Below are 14,846 nucleotides of genomic sequence, written 5' to 3' on the forward strand. Positions count from 1 at the left end.
AAGTTTTTTAAAGATTTAAATGTTTTTAAACACCGAAATTGAGAGAATGTTGTCTGGTGGCGTCATGCGGCAAATGCTTATTTCAAGACATCAAAGTGCCCACACACAAAAACTTGCAATCACATTGCTCGTCAAAATGACAGTTGGTAGGCCATCGATGTTTGCCTGTGGAGTAACGAAAACTCACCACCGCAGGGTGGTGACGTTGCCGTTGCTTCTCTCTCTCTATCAACAGTAAATTTGATATTCTGCTACGTTCGTCAACCTACGTTTACGCTACGTCGTTGACTAGCTGCGCCTTTAGTGTTGTTTTAAGTGACGTTAACTTGGTTTTTCCGCAGCTATTTGTTTGTCGTGGAATTGCGAACTATGTCAAAAAGTATAAGCTGTGATTATAAATAAATATTAAAGAACCTATCTCTGCGTTTTGGTTTGAATCTCGCGAATAGTACAGAATTTTGTTAATACATAAAAATAAAGTCGAATGGCCTTATTCATAAAAAATAAAGTAGCTTTATAAAAGGTTTGTTAATTGAAAAATGTCTGAAAACGTCAATTTTTACAGCTCTTTTAAACCGACTTTATTTATTATAAACAAGGTCATTCATCTTTAAAGGGGAGTAAAACGAAGTGCCACTTATTTAAGCCGTGCCAATTGACAAACAGTTTTTGCATTAAAATAGGACTACATCATTTGGAGCTTAAGCACATACAACATATACAATGGAGGATTTAGGTATGTTAAAACGACACAATTCTACTTTGGGTGGGGCCCCTTCCATAGGAGCTCGTATGCATATGCAGATATCGTGGACCTTAATCATTGCCTTGCGCGGCGTGGCAGAGATCTGGGCATTCTACGTTATGGATTAGTAAAATGTTGGATGTAATGATAAACACATTACATACACATTGAACGATTTGTTTCACTGTTTTGTTTTGGTATTGTGTGTAATGTAGACACGTAAACATCAACTTCCGCCACCTTGCATCATCAGCGAAAATGAATATGTCCGTATGTAAAATCATTCGTAACAGCCAAGAATATAATTTTTTTATTTAGAGTATTCAACATATTGTATTTAATTGTGGAAATGATTTAGCAAAACTCAAAGAAAAGTTACATGCAATTCACCGAGGTACAGATAAAAATTCTTTTAATACTGAGTTAACATTAACATCGAGATTGCGATGAATATTGAGAAAAGCTGGCCCATTTGTGTGCTCATCCTCTGCCCATGCCTGCACATTAGCCTGCGCCTTAGTTGTACGGAGAAATTTTGGGTGGGCTTTAGATTGCTAACCCCGGAGTTCGGCATTAAGGAAAATATGGGAGGTAGATGGGGGTCTAATAGTTCCCTGTATGAAGTTTCAAAGCGCGCAACTTTATAGTTTTTAAGTAATTTGTTATTAAAGTTTGTAATTTTCACCAACTTGTATTGGACTATTTCACAATATATAATGCACTTTCCACTAAATTTACACGTTATTTACGCTCAATATATGCGCAGTTAGAGTGTGCACGTTCAAACAAATAAATACTTTTAGTATATTACAGTTTTTTTATAAAAAATTGATTGTTGTTTAATTTTATGAGAGTACATGCAGAATATGTGGAAATGGCAGCAGGACTGTGTTGCCATATCTAAAAAAACCAAGAGTGGAAAGCAAGACCAAAAGAAAATACGATAAAGAGGAAAATACGATAAGGTTCTTTTGTTCAGATAAAAATAAATAGTAGGGGGATTGGGGTCATATTCCCCTCTTCCGGCAACACAGAAAGGAGAATTCTACTGCCTGAGGGTTATAATCCCTAAGTGCGGCCGAAGGCCGCCTACTCAGAAAGGAATTCTACGCTAAAATACTGTGGACGAAAGTAAAAATTATTATTTATGTTATGTTTTTGTTCCACAGAGATTTGTGACCCCTTTTAATGGGTACCACTGTGGAAACCCTCGATTACGGAATTAAGGAAAATAGGATGGTAGAGGGGGTTCTAAAGGGGGTGTATGTAAAGTTTTAAAGCGCGCAACCTTATAGTTTTTAAGTAATTTGTTATTAAAGTTTGTAATTTTCACCAACTTGTATGGGACTATTTCACAATATATAATGCACTTTCCACTAAATTTACACGTTATTTACACTCAATATATGCGCAGCTAGAGTGTGCACGTTCAAACAAATAAATACTTTTAGTATATTACAGCTTTTTTATAAAAAATTGATTGTTGTTTAACTTTATGAGAGTACATGCAGAATATGTGCAAATGGCAGCAGGACTGTGTTGCCATATCTCAAAAACCAAGAGTGGAAAGCAAGACCAAAAGAAAATACGATTAAAAGGAAAATACGACAAGGTTATTTTGTTCGGATAAAAAGGCTAACCTATTTTTAAACCTCCCCAACTTTTAAATGTGTTGAGGTTTTTCCACGTAAAATTGCAATTTTCTATGAATTCAGAAGTTAAATTTTAGCCAATTGGTACGAAGAAAAAAGATTTGTAGAAGTGAACTTTTGTTGCAGTTTACTTCTATTTGACACCGGAATATTACCGGTTACATTACATTGCGCTATCTTGGATTTTCGGTTTTTTTTTTGGGTTTTTGCGATTTGCACTCTTATTTTGCATTTTTTCGTAAACAACGGTTGCGTACAAATTTGTAGAGAATTTAAATTCCCATATTTTTTTATATACAAACTAAAACAATAAATAATTTATTATTGTAAATAATTAACAAAACGTGGGAAAAATTTTTGCATTGTCACGGTTTTCGCAATTTTTCAACAATTTCCGATAAAAATGCGTAGAATATTCAAATGCCAAAGTTGTAGCGAAGCTTCCTCTTCTAGTATTGGGTTAATTTACGGTTAGTTCAGATGCCATATTTGAGACGCCATGAATTTCGCAAAAGGGCTCACGGCTTTTTCTCAAAAAAACCTCAATAACTTTAAAAGATGGGGAGGCTTAAAAATACTGTAGCTATTTTTACTTATAGGCAAAATATTGACTGCTTTGTGAGAAATTTCATGAATTTGAAGAACTTTAGGGCGTTTGAGGCACATCTTTCCGTTAACCGATTTTAAGAATTTTTCGCAGGTCACGTATTTATGACCAAATGAACCTTTCTGGGGGGAGGCTTGCCTTGTAGGACAAAGTTGCAAAATAAGGCGCAGGCTACTGCACATACATGATGATATTCATCGGGGGCGGCGGAAGATATGGGCATGGTGGGTAGTACAACCCGCCTGTAATTTTTAAAGGTGGCTAATTACCCACCTGAAAATTTTGCAGAAAAAAAAGTCTAATTCAAAATCCTGTATTTACCACACCTGAAGAGTATTTTCGGAAGATGTATTATGAAATTTTTTACCAAGTTATTTGCACAAGTAGATTTGATACTAAATCGGCAACATTTTATAAAACTTAAGAAAAGTTCATTATTGGTGAGACAGTAGATTTGAAGAAAATGTCACGTTTTATAATAGAGATTTTGACGAATGCAGACTCCATGGCGACAAAGATACGGCGCACAGGGCAAAATCCAGAATCTGAAATATGTGCAATTTTTGCGTGAAAACGAATTGTGTGTGGGACTTGTTTCTGAATATCAAAACTTTACGAGGATGCTAAGAAAGAGATATCGTTACATAAATTCTCTCTATTTTCACTTTGTTAATACTAGTATTTAAGTAATTTGTTCTTTAAGTTGTTTGCAATTCCACTAGCAACTTTCGGCAACACAGAAAGGAGAATTCTACTTAGTGAGGGTTATAATCCCTAAGCGCGGCCGGAGGCCGCCTACGCAGAATCGCGCTATTTTTTATTACAAATTTTCGCCAGGAGCGCTATGTTGCTCTGTAATAAAAACCATTATATTATAAAACCTTAAAATTGAAGTAAAAAATTCTGCGATATCAGTTTTTGACATTATTTAATCATCTGACCGCACCAACCTCGTTGTTCAATTGCAACCCTTGCATGTTTACTACTTCTTTAAATCTTTTATCGTGGTTAAATTAACAAAAATAGCCTATTACTTAAGAGAAAATGGTGATGTGCAGTAAAAGAGTTTACAATTAAGTCACATTAACCTATTTTGGATGATGAAATCGATGAAATTCGCATCAACATATTTGATGAATTTCGCAACTTTGACAACCAATTACATAAAAACTATAAGAGTGCGCGGGGGGGGGTCTTCACCTTTAGAATCAAAAAGCCCCCCTCTAGACCCTCCATTTCTTATTTTTTTTTGGTTTTTCCTGTCGTTTTTCACTAAAATTTTCCCTGTAGCAATATTGCATTCTTACCCATGAGCTCATGAACGACTTCATTTCACGAAATTCAAAAAGAATGGCCTTGTTTTCACTGCAGAAATAAAATTTTCTCGAAATCTGTTTAAATGATAGTTTGCATAAAATATATACATACATATCGCACACCGTCTTCAAAAGAGTCACAACTCAAAATAATACGTTTGTTAGAAAATGCGAAAAACGATTTCTTAGCACATGATAATCATATGGGCAAGGGCGACTTTACCTTAGGTTGTTTTAACAAATTATAACAAAACTTTGCTCCAGCTTTTGCTGAAAGGTAAATAGAAGCTCTGTGTACATTTTTAGCGCATAATCTTAAAAAAGCCAAATTTTGAGTTATGACTCTTTTGAAGACGGTGTGCGGTATGTACATTAGAGTGCTCCAAAATTGCATGTGAGAAAGTAAAGTTGGAATTTTAATGCCGGCACCCCCTAGGATTGTTGTATACTGAAAAAATATGCCCATATTTTTTTATTTTGAAATGAAAAAAAAATTAGAGAGTGCCCAAAGCGCTCAAATTTTTTCATGTATTTATATGAGGAAAAAACAACTTTTCGTAGAAATGGTGTAGAATTCTTAAAAATCAACATTTTTAGATCGGAAAACTCGGTTCCTATTCAGGAGACTACCAATAATAATACCCAATTGTTTCTTTATGCATTTTTTCATGGTAACTATATATTATAGGTCCGCCAACACCCCAAGAAAATGTAATGTGTAACCAATAAAAAATCCTTAATATGAAAAAAAATGGTTAAATACACAACTGGACATTAATACTGGAAGTCTCTTGAAGAGAACTACAGTTTTTCGATCGAAAAATATTGGTTTTCAAGAATTTTATACCATTTCTACGAAAAATTGCTTTTCTCCATATAAAATACATGGAAAACTTTGAGCGCTCTGAGCACTCCCTAAATAGTTTTTGGTTTAAAAATAAAAAATAGGGGTATATTTTTTTCGGTATAGAACAATCTTAGGGGGTGCCGGCATTGAAATTCCGAATTTCTTTTTTTGGACCACTCTAATGTACATAGAATGTATGAAAAATATATGTATTATACACGAAACAATAAGTTTTTCTAATGAAATCTGCTTATCTTCTCAATTACATCGACAACCTATTTTTTTTACCTGTCTACTCTTGCTACCAGCAGAACTACCCACCACACCACCCACAGGGCGTTTCGCCGCCCCTGATATTCATTGAATTATTTTGCAAAACTATAACTAAATAGGGGAGCGAAGGGTGTTATAGACCACATAAGGAAAAATTTCTGTAGAAAAAACGGAAATCTGAATATTTGCTAATTTTTTAATGGATAACACAGCCCAACAAAAATATAAGAAAATTTTGGTACGGCAAATGTTAAAGCTGTTTTTGATAGATGTTTTTTTGTGCTGATTACGAATCCGTTAGCATAAAGTTGCCATCAGCTCCAGATTTTGAAAAAACGAGGTCAAAGTTTCAAAAAATCGCTGTTTTGTAATATTTTAGAAGCTCTAGCAAAGTGTCAACAGATGATAGAAGAGAAGAGAAGAGAAGAGATCTTAAATAATTGAGATCTTAAAATATTTTTTACCATTATTATCTCAAACTAAACCCCCCTTGCGGCCGGGCCTGCCTTTGAGGAATTTTACTACGGTTGCCAGAGTACAGTGCTGATTTGTCATCTCGTACTGATTTTATTCATTTCTTCAATCAGTACCTACGCTAATGTACTAAGTTTTCAAAATTTGGGGAACATTTTAGTAAAAATCGAAAGGAAAAACAAAAAAAAAACAAGATTGGGGGCCTAGAGGAGGATTTTTTGATTCTAAAGGTGGATACCCCTACCCGCGCGCTTTTATAGTTTCTTAAGTAATTTGTGTTAAAGTTGCGAAATTCACCAAATATGTATGTTGTATGCTGATGAAAATTTCATAGATTTCATCATCAAAAAGTGAAATGTGACTTAATTGTAAACACTTTTATTCCACTTCACCATTTTCTTTTAAGTAATAGCCGATTTTGGGTTGACTTCGCGAGAGTGTACGACGCTTTGAACATGAACACACGGAAGGCGAACTGGGACGGTTTCACGGAATTCACAGATCGCAAATTCAATGCTCTTCCACTACCATCATGCGCGCGCGTAGCAGAGCCCAATATCCGCAGTATCATCAACGCAGCAGCCGCTCGCTTCATACCAGCCGGCCGGATCGCTAAAATCCGCCTAGGCTTTCCCACTGAAGCGGCGGGACTCGCAGACGAGCGTGATCGAATCCGCCAGGCTAATGCAGGGGATTCCCGCATAAGAGACATCAATAGAGACATTAGAAACCTGGTCAACGAACACAAGCGGAATACATGGAATGAGCATATAAAAACCTGCAACCTCTCAAGCGGAGCCAGAAAACTGTGGTCCTCAGTCAAGTCTCCTCTCTAATCCGACGAAGCGTAGGGACAATGTCGCTCCCACCTTCGACACCACCACCACGCGGATCCGCGGTCGTGCGCGCGCTTCTTCAGCCGGCAATTCATTGCACACCCAGAGAGAGACAAAACCCGCCGCAGCGTGCTGCGTAAAGCACACAAACTGCGCCCCCGAGACACACCACTGTGCTTTACCACCGAAGAGACGCAGGCAGCTGTCATCCAAGGCGTTAGGACCAGAGGGAATTTCCATGCAGATGCTGAAAAAGCTAGGACCTGCGGGAGTCGAGTATATGACCGCCGCTTTCAACTTGTCACTGTCCATCCTGATCATCCCCGAGATGTGGAAAACGGGTAGGATCATTCTCCTCCTTAAGCCAGGGAAGAAGGCGGACGCAGAAGACTCGTACAGACCCATCTCCCTCCTATCCCCAGTGGCAAAAACCATGGAGCACTACTCCTCCCCAGCCTGACAAAGCATCTGAAGCTAGCCGAACACCAACATGGATTCCGGAAAATGCACAGCACGACAACAGCATTAAACACCATTACCACACAGATTAGCGAGGGTGTGAACCAACGTCGACCCTGTGATAGGACGGTCCTAGTCGCTGTGGACCTGTCGAAGGCATTAGACACGGTGAACCACGCGACCCTCTGCCAAGACATCCTGGACTCGTCGCTTCCAACTCTCCCCGACACTGTTTAATCTCTACATGGCCAAACTCCCTCCGCCGCCAGCAGGATGACTGCACTATAATGGCAACTGGCCCAAACATCGACAGACCTTGCGAACAAATAACCGACTATCTCACCGATCTCTCGAATTTCTTCACTGCAAGGAGCCTCCAAATCTCTGCCGCTAAATCCACCGTCACACTCTTTACAACCTGGACCAAGGAGGTGGGGCTAGAACTGGACGTCCTCGTCGATGGCGGCAAAATACCGACGACTAATAACCCTAAAATCCTGGGAGTGAATTTCGATAGCCTCTTCTCCTTCTCCCCGTGTGCCACAGCCACATGCAACAAACTCCGAACAAAGTCCTCAAACCGCTAGCCGGCAGCACCTGGGGAGCCAATAAAGAAACTCTGCTCGCGACCTACAAGGCAATTGGCCGGTCAGTGGCTAACTACGCGGCACCAGTGTGGACGGCGGGGACAAGCGACACCCAATGGAGGAACCTCCAAACCTGCCAGAACACAGCTCTATGTGCGGCTACATGTTGTCATCTCATGTAGTCCGAGCATCACCTCCATAAAGAAAGCCAGATGCTGGCGGTGAAAGAACACAACACCATGTTGTCGAAGCAATACCTCGTGGGCTGTCATCGAGGAAATCACCCCAACAATGCCTTGCTTCGAAACTAACCGCCCCCACGACACGTGAGACGACACCTGCACGACTGGAAGGCAGACATTGAGCCGTACGTAGACCATCCATTCGATGCAGCAACATACAGAGCGGCGCTCAACAGCCTACACAGCGATGCGGTCAGAACGAGCCTGAGCAAGCGTAATGACAGCATCGTCCTAGGCGGTCGACCGCCGCCCATAGATTTGGAGGAAATGGAACTGCCGAGAGAGACCGGGTGCACCCTAGCGCACCTCCGTTCAGGGTGGTGTCACCGACTTAACAGCTACGTCTCCCGGCTGAACAATCAAGTGGCAAACACATGCCCCGCATGTGGGCAGGGTCCCCACGTCACCCAGCACCTCTTCACGCGCACCTCCAACCCTACGACCCTGACACCAGAAGCGCTATGGACCGCGCCTATCGACGCTGCCCGCTTTCTCGGCCTCAGTCTTACAGAGTCGGAGGATGAAGACGACGATACATAACATAATCTGGGGGGTTGAGCACTGCTGCTACAACAACAACGCTTTGAACAAAACGACTTTATGGGGGTTAGAGGGGGCCGTACACATCACAAAACTGAAAACCGGACGGCGAGGAAACTCATAGTTTACGAGAAATTTGTTGTTAAAGTTGAAAATTTCACCTAACAAAATGTACGATATCAAACCATTTCAAACAAATACAAGTGTGCAGAAAACACACATTCCAATTAAATTAAGCTCTTTGAACGTTTATCTATTTTATATTTTATTAATTTCATTATTTAACGATCAGGAATACGATTATAAATTTGTTTACTTTCCTTTACCGAAACGAAGATGGCCGCACGTTTTAGTAACGAAGTGTGTTGCCAGATGTTCAAAGCGTAAGAATATTATAAAGGCGAATATTATAAGTGCTATGTCGTTTTTCAGTGAAATGATAATAATTATTGATTGTATGATTTAAATATACATCATAATTATAGTATAACCACTTTTATTGTTAAGAAGTTCTGCTCAAAAATACTTCTGCTCCTTTTCTTCACAACACATAAATAGGATTCTACTTTGTGAGTGTTATAATCCTTCTGCTTCTTTTCTTCGCACCACAGAAAGAGAATTCTACTTTGTGAATTTGTATAAGACATTTAGTTATTTGCAAAAAACACTTGCACTTTTCGCACTTTCTTTTGATGCATTTCACGCATTTTTATATACAAGACATTTTTATAAAACACCCAGTAACCATAACAGACATAACTGGGCTGCCGCCCCAGGCTTACCACACAGAAAGGGAATTCTAGTTACCTCATCCTTTCCCAAGGCTACATCACTGGGGCGCGCAGTGGTCAAATCTGCTAAATAATAATAATAATAATAGATTGGCGCTTACACATATGTTAGTGTTTGGCCGAGCTTCTCCTCCGATTTGTGGCGTGCGCCTTGATGTTGTCACACAAAGCGGAGGGACCTACAGTTTTACGCCGACTCCGAACGCCGATTGTATTTTTATGAGAAGCTGTTTTTCATGGCAGAAATACACTCGGAGGTTTGCCATTGCCTGCCGAGGGACGACTGCTGTTAAGAAAAAACCTTTTCTATATTTTTTTTGCGATGTTGTTTTGACCACGGCTTGAACCCAGGCGTTGCGGAGCTGAAGCGCGCAGTGCTTACCACTACACCACAGCGGCCGACATCTGCTCTATTAGGGTAATTTAATTATTATATTAAGAACTAAGACAGATATCGGGATGAAATTTTGCACAAGTTATGTCTGAATGACTAACAACTTCTGCTCATAAAATGGACAAGATCGAATAGCGACCACGCCTACCAACCATATAATTAAAAAAACCGTAAAATTTTTCGTCAATTTCTGGTACATTTTTTAAGCACTTGCGCACGGTTATAGATACCTGCATACCTAAAACTTTTTTAACTATTTGGGATGTATTACAAATAGAAAGTCCGTTATGTATATACTGTATTGACGCCGGATCCGAATCAGCCACCTAATATATGTATAAAATAAAAAAATAAAAACTACTAAAAAGTCAGATCAAGCTTAACAACTTTTAGGGCCGTCTCCTCATCTAACCTTTAGATTACCGGCCACTTTATCATCTCGATATACGAGTTTTCGTTTTCTCATCAGCGCATTAATTTCTCGAATCAATAAATTGTTGCTCACCCGATGCAACCTCTAAAAATGTGTACCCAACTTTAAATTTTGGTTCGGGTTTGGTTCATGAGTCAGATATATTAGATATTACAACCAAGGTTTTGGTTTTTGCTAACAGTGGCTCTTGCTCTATATTTGCTTATGTTGCATTGTCAACCTTTGAAATTATATGACGAATGTAGTGAAGTTTCACTCTCGGAAATGTAGTGAAGTTTCACTCTACGGAATAACAAATTTATTTTTACCGGTAAGATAAGAAAACCAAAATACTTTAAAGTGAGGAACAATTTATCTGCCCTGTTAGTAAAGGCAACTTTACTGCTTACATTAGAAAATGGCCCTCAGTAAGTAAACGATACTGATGTTTTGATAAATTTGTGTCGAATACACCGGCATACAAAAAAAAATTAGTGTGATGTGCATTTGACCAGTTATGTATTTCGACCCGCAGAATTCGAATTTGAAGTCAGTTTGGCCAATATACCTCCTAGATTTCGAGAAAACTTCAAAAAAAAAAAACGTAAAAATAGTGAAAATCGGCAACAAAAAACGGTTTTTTGAAGTTTTCTCGAAATCTAGAAGGTATATTGGCCAAGCTGAATTCAAATTCGGATTCTGCGGTTCGAAATACATAACCATAGGTAAGACGGGTCAAACGTACATCACACTAATTTTTTTTTTGGTTGCCGGTGTTATTAGTGCGAGAGCTTCTTCAGGCGAAATACCTTTAGGACTCTTCTTTGCCAATATGACCTTCTTAATAGCAGTACGTCTTTCCTGGAGAAGCACTTAAAAGCTCATTAGGTAGCGTAGCTGAAGATCTCATTTTTAGTTCAGTGGCCAAAAAGAAATACATCTGGTTCGATAACTTTCGAAAGCTTTCTTCATTTTAACTTTTTGGCAACAATCTTCAAAACTTTTTGCTGGCCTACCAGCAGAATATGTCGGCTTACCAAACTTAGCACACAAATTGTGACAAGCCTATTTCAAATTCGAGCCAATCTTTATTTGCAGTAACAAACCGCTCTCTTTTTCGGAAAACTTTTGTCCACTTTAGGTCCAAATTCTGAATTAACTTCGCACGTATGATTTCAATTTAACAATTTTGATTCTATCACTAGATCCTAAACTGATATTCCCTGGTACCAGATCCATTATTCCATCAAGTCTTTCATTCTTAGGGGTCGACAGCCAAAAATCAAAAATCCTGTCTTGAAATTTTAGGACTCATTTTGAAAATTGAAAATAAATGTATGGGTACCGCAGCTAGCCGCAGAATTTTTTGTGGATTCTATTAGCATATACATCAATTGAGAGAATAAGTATAGTAAGTGATCTATATTCTGCCATATAAGAAAGATTTCTTCTACAAAAACAAAAATAATAATAAGTTGGTACTCACCAAAAAGATTAAAACTTTATCAGCCCCAAAAAAATATGTGCGTCCACTTCGGTAACAATTATCACATTTCCTGAATTTTCTTGCTTAAAACAATGACGGAGAAAGAAATGAGTTAAAACAAAGTTTATTTAAACAAGTTATTGAGCCTTAAAAGTACTCAGTTTTCGTTGCACGCACAATTTCATTTTTCACTTATTGCTTACTATGACTTTTGGATACCGTTATGTTTATATGTAGCCAAATTTTTGAAAACAAAGTTGTATTTACTCTTAAGTAGAAAATATTCTTGCATATTTGATAAAAATTTTATTGAAAAATTACAAACAAAAAATTGAATTGAAGTACCTTAGCTTTGCACATTGGACCACTGTGGGGCGGTAGCCCCAGTTGGTGCACACCAAAAGGAGAATACTATTCTCCTATTTTTCGACTCCTATTATTAGTTTTTTTCTAGCGAAACGGTGGGTATTCTTTACTTTTTCCTATTCGCCTTTATAATATTCTTACGCCGCATACATAATACTCATAATTGCTATTAAACTTATAAAATAATATAACTTATTATATTCGCCTTTATAATATTCTTTTAGCAGATTTATTTCACAGAAATAAATGGTACTAATCTTAGTCGATTATCGGAATATTTATTGATTTAAAATCTACTATTTTTTACACTTTACAAAATTACGTGTTATCGCTTACGATGTCCTCCAGAGAAGAAGGAAAAAACGCAGGGCAAAAAAGAATGTCAAAAAATTAAGATCGAGAAAAAGAGTTTGCTAGCTTGAAGGGTTGCCAGAGCCTATGTGTAAAGTTCAGAGTGGCCACATTACTCCCCCTTTAGACGAGTTCGTAGTCGTTCAGTTTAGTGGGATGATGAACTCGTCGACCGGATCGTGTTTCCCTTAAAACTGATTGTTGAACGTGTTGGTTTGTGATGTCTTCATCGTTGTTGATAAGGTATGCCGGCTTCAATCGATTAACCGATACATTTGTTTTCCTCCCGTCAACGAAGATCTCGTAGAAANTTAGGTCCAAATTCTGAATTAACTTCGCACGTATGATTTCAATTTAACAATTTTGATTCTATCACTAGATCCTAAACTGATATTCCCTGGTACCAGATCCATTATTCCATCAAGTCTTTCATTCTTAGGGGTCGACAGCCAAAAATCAAAAATCCTGTCTTGAAATTTTAGGACTCATTTTGAAAATTGAAAATAAATGTATGGGTACCGCAGCTAGCCGCAGAATTTTTTGTGGATTCTATTAGCATATACATCAATTGAGAGAATAAGTATAGTAAGTGATCTATATTCTGCCATATAAGAAAGATTTCTTCTACAAAAACAAAAATAATAATAAGTTGGTACTCACCAAAAAGATTAAAACTTTATCAGCCCCAAAAAAATATGTGCGTCCACTTCGGTAACAATTATCACATTTCCTGAATTTTCTTGCTTAAAACAATGACGGAGAAAGAAATGAGTTAAAACAAAGTTTATTTAAACAAGTTATTGAGCCTTAAAAGTACTCAGTTTTCGTTGCACGCACAATTTCATTTTTCACTTATTGCTTACTATGACTTTTGGATACCGTTATGTTTATATGTAGCCAAATTTTTGAAAACAAAGTTGTATTTACTCTTAAGTAGAAAATATTCTTGCATATTTGATAAAAATTTTATTGAAAAATTACAAACAAAAAATTGAATTGAAGTACCTTAGCTTTGCACATTGGACCACTGTGGGGCGGTAGCCCCAGTTGGTGCACACCAAAAGGAGAATACTATTCTCCTATTTTTCGACTCCTATTATTAGTTTTTTTCTAGCGAAACGGTGGGTATTCTTTACTTTTTCCTATTCGCCTTTATAATATTCTTACGCCGCATACATAATACTCATAATTGCTATTAAACTTATAAAATAATATAACTTATTATATTCGCCTTTATAATATTCTTTTAGCAGATTTATTTCACAGAAATAAATGGTACTAATCTTAGTCGATTATCGGAATATTTATTGATTTAAAATCTACTATTTTTTACACTTTACAAAATTACGTGTTATCGCTTACGATGTCCTCCAGAGAAGAAGGAAAAAACGCAGGGCAAAAAAGAATGTCAAAAAATTAAGATCGAGAAAAAGAGTTTGCTAGCTTGAAGGGTTGCCAGAGCCTATGTGTAAAGTTCAGAGTGGCCACATTACTCCCCCTTTAGACGAGTTCGTAGTCGTTCAGTTTAGTGGGATGATGAACTCGTCGACCGGATCGTGTTTCCCTTAAAACTGATTGTTGAACGTGTTGGTTTGTGATGTCTTCATCGTTGTTGATAAGGTATGCCGGCTTCAATCGATTAACCGATACATTTGTTTTCCTCCCGTCAACGAAGATCTCGTAGAAATTGCTACTTCTATTTAAAATTTCATAAGGACCATCGTATGGTCTGCTTACTGATGATTTTATCGAGTCGTTTCGAATAAAAGCATGTGTGCATTTAGAGAGCTCTTGTGGAAGAAATACACTCTTATTCACATGCCATGCTGTAGGATGTGGACGTAGGTACCTCATAGCCTCTCGTAATTGGTTAACTACTTCTGTTTCCGTGCGCATATCGTTGTTTTCGACGAAAAATTCTGCTGGTAACCGCAGGGTCGTTCCGTAAACTAGTTCTGACGCCGCAGCCTGAATATCGTCTTTATGGACTGTCCGCAGACCCAACTGTTTAATACGTAAATGATCAACCCAATGAACAGTATTTTTGCACAAAATGGCTGCTTTTAGCTTTCGGTGCCAACGTTCTATAAGGCCATTGGCCTGTGGATGATACGAGGTCGTCTTGAGATGAGCGATGCCTAGAACTCGAGTTAGCTCAGTAAAAATGTTGCTCAAAAATTGACCTCCTCTGTATGAAGTAATGTATGTGGGCACTCCGAAACGCGTGATCCAGTGAAACACTAGTGCATCCACAATTAACGTAGTTGTCATGTCCGGAATCGGGATGGCTTCAGGCCATCGCGTGAACCGGTCAATGATGGTAAGACAGTACCTCTGTCATTTACAAGACGTGAAAGGGCCAACAATATCAATGTTTATGTGGGTGAAACGTTTGTCCGGGAACCTCGTATGACTGCAATGGGGAACGCGTGTACCGGTTGATTTTTCCACGTTGATACTCAATACAA

General features: G+C 38.2%; 1 protein-coding gene across 3 annotated transcripts in view; it reads left to right on the forward strand.

Moving 5' to 3' along the window:
* The first annotated feature begins 220 nt into the window (after window positions 1-220).
* LOC108362956 (uncharacterized protein K02A2.6-like) overlaps window positions 221-14,846 on the forward strand; it is a 90,931-nt gene continuing 76,305 nt past the window's right edge. The window contains exons 1-2 of one of the 3 annotated variants that reach the window (XR_001847539.1): window positions 221-523; window positions 600-736. The gene's annotated coding sequence lies outside the window, so the exon portion shown is untranslated. Of the gene's footprint in view, window positions 524-599; window positions 1,439-14,846 lie in introns of those variants that run through there. The other 2 variants (XR_001847540.1, XR_001847541.1) reach the window with 2 other exon arrangements.

Source organism: Rhagoletis zephyria, unplaced genomic scaffold (assembly GCF_001687245.7).
Source record: "Rhagoletis zephyria isolate East Lansing unplaced genomic scaffold, Rhagoletis_zephyria_1.1 Rzeph_scaffold_01152, whole genome shotgun sequence".
Classification (NCBI taxonomy): domain Eukaryota; kingdom Metazoa; phylum Arthropoda; class Insecta; order Diptera; family Tephritidae; genus Rhagoletis; species Rhagoletis zephyria.